At 35.9% G+C, this 3927-nt stretch overlaps 1 pseudogene; it reads left to right on the top strand.

Annotated features, from left to right (window-relative positions):
- The first annotated feature begins 379 nt into the window (after positions 1–379).
- Positions 380–499, top strand: LOC112475704 (annotated as a pseudogene).
- Positions 500–3927: the final 3428 nt, after the last annotated feature.

The following is a 3927-nucleotide window of genomic DNA, read 5'->3' as shown; positions in this document are numbered from 1 at the left end:
CAGGTTTACCTTCTTTATGTATAGTTACACTACTTCATCTTGTAGTAAATAATGTTTACCTACACATAGGTAAACATTATGTTAATGTTAATTCCAGCGTTTAGAATCGATGTGTAGATAAGACATAGAGGACTTAATTCTAGTTAGAGACATTGGCACTGTAAAAATAACATTCCTTCTAAAAACTGGGAAGTTGAAGGAGTGAAGATGTTGGAAAAATTAAAGATTCAATATATGTAACTTCTATTATCTTAATTTATTTACTCCCATCTTTCACAGAAGGGAGTAAATAAATTAAGATAATAGAAGTTACATATATTGAAATCATAATAAAGGCAACCATAGTAAGAGCTAAATATTTGCAAATAAAAAATTGGGTGACTACAGCCATGCCACTCCCAAATGTGCCCGATCCTGTCTGATTTCAGAAGCTAAGCAGGGCCAGGCCTGGTTGGTACTTGGATGGGAGACCACCTAGGAAGACCAGGTGCTGTAGGCATTTAAAAAAAAAAAAATGGGCGAGTAAGGGGGAGAGAGAGAAGGTGGAAGGTAATTTGAATGCTCTAAAATCTTGATCTTTATTTGTGGGGAGCCCAAATCAATAAAGGCTATTATTTATTTATAATGATAACAATGAGAAAAACAAAAACAAAAACAAAAATTGCACACATGCAAAAAACCCTTAGATTCTGGGAAGTGAGTTTTATGGTTATGTATAATATTTGTAGCTTAGTTTTTAAACATGTATATGCATTGCTTATATTAAAAATATAAAATAATGTGGATGAAGAAGTCAACAAGTTAGTATATAGGAATAAATAGTAAGATATGTGAAGTGCCTGGCACAGAGTAGGCACTCAGTAAATTATAATTTTTATGGCTGCTATTAAAAATATTGTTATATTTAGATGTGGTAGCTGATGTTGGCTGGTTTCCCTTTGCCCCTTCAGATACAAGTAAAATTGGCTCAAACCCACATTTTGTGTTTTGTGGCAGACAGCCCAGAGTGTGTTCCATGGTTCCTACAGATTCCCGTGGCATCTTCTGGTGGTTGTCGCTGTGTCTGGGCTCCTTCTTCTACTGAACTAAGTCAGTTTCTGAGTCTCATTGTATTCTGCTTGCCATCAAAGTTCACATTTTGTTTAGTCCAACGCTGAATTCAATCCAGTTCTGCAAATTTTACTAAAAACACCCACTCACACAACACCTTTACATTTATAAATTTGAATAGGTTGAAGTTTAAGTGACAGGGACAGTTTACATCACCAAAAGGCCATTTCAAATTTGAATATTGGACATTACCGCTGGCCACTGGTCAGCCGCGGCTTTCCCACACACCTACAGCCTGTGGCCTCACCATTCTCTCCTCTATTTCTCACCCCAGCCCTCGCTTCTGATTGCTCTGGGAAGCTAGAAGTCCATTTTGTTTTATTCTGCAGAGCGCTCTGACTTCTGCTCCCAGTCCTGGTCCCAAACCCTTCTTGGCAGAGGCCATCCCACGAAGATGGGCAACAGATCAAGGACCTTCTGGGCCACAGATCCCACTAGAGAAGGTGATGACGGTAATAGCAGTACTTTTTCTGTCCATCGTATAGGAATATAGCAATAGCTAACCAAGCAGATTCTTATATTCAGTATGTTTTTTCACTGCCATCTGTTCTCCTCATCAGAGAGGCATAGTAGTGAAAATTCACCTTGATTATCATTTAAAATAAAAATTATTTTAAAGCTTGTGACTTTACAGGGTAATAACTGCCCATTTCATTAAAAAAAAAAGTATCATGGTAAAATTGGCCAATATATAATTATAGAGTAATGTATTTTTAAAAATAGTAGTGGGAAAGTTGGTTTTAATGGACTGTAATTGTCCGATTGCAAATGCAATGTTTAAACACTAATATATAAATTAGATAAGGCAGAGAAGACCCCTGTGGGACTATGGTTGGGGTATTTTAAGTCTTAGTTGCCCTTCTCTAAGCTGTAGAAAAACCACGTCTTATGTTTACCTTGGTTTATTTTATTGCTAGTTTACACCTGCAACGCCTGTTGTAACGGATGAAGAAAAGGTGGAAATGTCAGAGAAAAAGGTATAATAAGAACTTATATATGACTATTATTATTAACCTAATTATTGTTTATATTGATACTGGCTATTTTCAGAAAATAGTGATGACTTTGAAAGCTACACCGAGAATTAGTCTTAAGCAGAGAGAAAGGACTTGATTGCCTCAGTAGTACGATTCTGGGGTATATTCCTGCCACACACAAAGACATCTCTCTTATTCATGAAATGCCTATAATTCCACTGTTAGAGATTCATTCCTTTTGCTAAAATTCCCCCTCTTGTAAAATCTAAACAATACTGAGAAATAACATAAACTCTAATGTAATTGCTTTGGTCAGATCTTTTCCTGAGAACGGTTTTGACAGAAAGACTAACTGGGGGCAGCTGCTGTCTATGATGGAGAGCTGGAGAGGTCAACAAGAGAGGGAAAACAATATTTAGAAAAAAGGAAACCTAGTGGGGGCGGGGGATGATGACGATAAATTTGGTTGCTTTGTCATATTGTCTAGAGTTGGCTACCTTTTAAGTAAATCTTTTATAGGAAATGGAGATGTGGGACCTTAAATTCTTCCAATTTATGGGAATTTGCTAGTAAATTTAACTCATTGTTTCCTCAAATTATTTTTGAAAGTAGTTAGAATGTGCATGCTGTATATTAGAAATAGCTTTCAAATTTATGGAGAAACAGAGTGTGTTGTTCATGTAATTAACTTTGTGATGTATTTTCTATTGAAAGATTGAAGAAATACGAGTTTTGGAGAAGCAAATACAAGTATTGAAGGCTAAGTTAGAGAATGAGATAAAGAAGAGAGAAAGGTACTGGAAATAATGATTTATAACTGTTCATTTGCAGCTAATTCAATGTTTAACCATCTATCAATTTATTACAGGTTTAGGAAGGAATCAGAACAGATAAACAAAAACTGGGAAAGGAAATTCTTTATTCTCAGAAACAGGTATAGTGCAATATATACAAATTCTATTTATATAAAGGTGACTAATCATCTTTTAAGGAAATGGGAAGGAATTTTTCTGTGCATGTTAATTAGTATAAAATGCCCTGAAACACTTTTAATAAGAAATGTAAAATAATCGGCCTAAAATAGAAGAGTAGTTGAAGTCAGTTCGAAGAAAAATTAGTTTAAAACTCTGTTTCATTCCCAATCTCACTGTTTCTGCTTTAAAAGAGCAACAGGACAGATGCCTCTCTTGATACTGGGTTTAATACATAGTCATCATCCTCCACAGGGCTGTTGAAACGTTTTCCTGCTCATCTACACATAATCATATTTAACCGGTCCCCATCTTCTTTGTCAAATTGCTTTATATAGTAGCTCCTCTTCCCTTTTCCAGACAAAACAACACCAACTCCTTTAGTCTCAGATCTGTTTTTCATTCATATAATCCATTTAATTTCTCTTCCCTACATCATCTTTGTCTTTTTAAAAATGGAGAGAGCGACACTCTAAAGTTCTGAAAAGACTAAAAGCAATGCCAAGTAGAGAAGAACGCCTATTCTTTTCTTTGTCCTAAAATGTTAGCATTAAAACTCTAAATTCTATTTGCTTGGTTCCTGCTATAATTTCCCCTGGATTCTCTTTTTTATCCCATGTTAGAAATTTCCTTGCAAGATTTTCTCACAGTCAGGCATCAAGACAGGATGGAGTTAATGTTCGTCCGATGTCATAGGTCAAGCTTGAGGCTCACACATGACTTCATGGGGTACTAATGCCGACCATTTGCACAGCATTCCATAAGCATACACTATGGGTGTGTATATAAAATTCTATACATTGCTGTATACATCACACTGAAATGATTCCAGGTGGTAGATCGGGGATCTGTGTAACAGAAACACCACC

This window comes from Pteropus alecto, unplaced genomic scaffold, assembly GCF_000325575.1.
Source record: "Pteropus alecto unplaced genomic scaffold, ASM32557v1 scaffold11, whole genome shotgun sequence".
Taxonomy (NCBI): domain Eukaryota; kingdom Metazoa; phylum Chordata; class Mammalia; order Chiroptera; family Pteropodidae; genus Pteropus; species Pteropus alecto.
The sequence above is the reverse complement of the archived record's forward strand: the minus strand, read 5'-3'. Positions and strand labels throughout refer to the sequence as shown.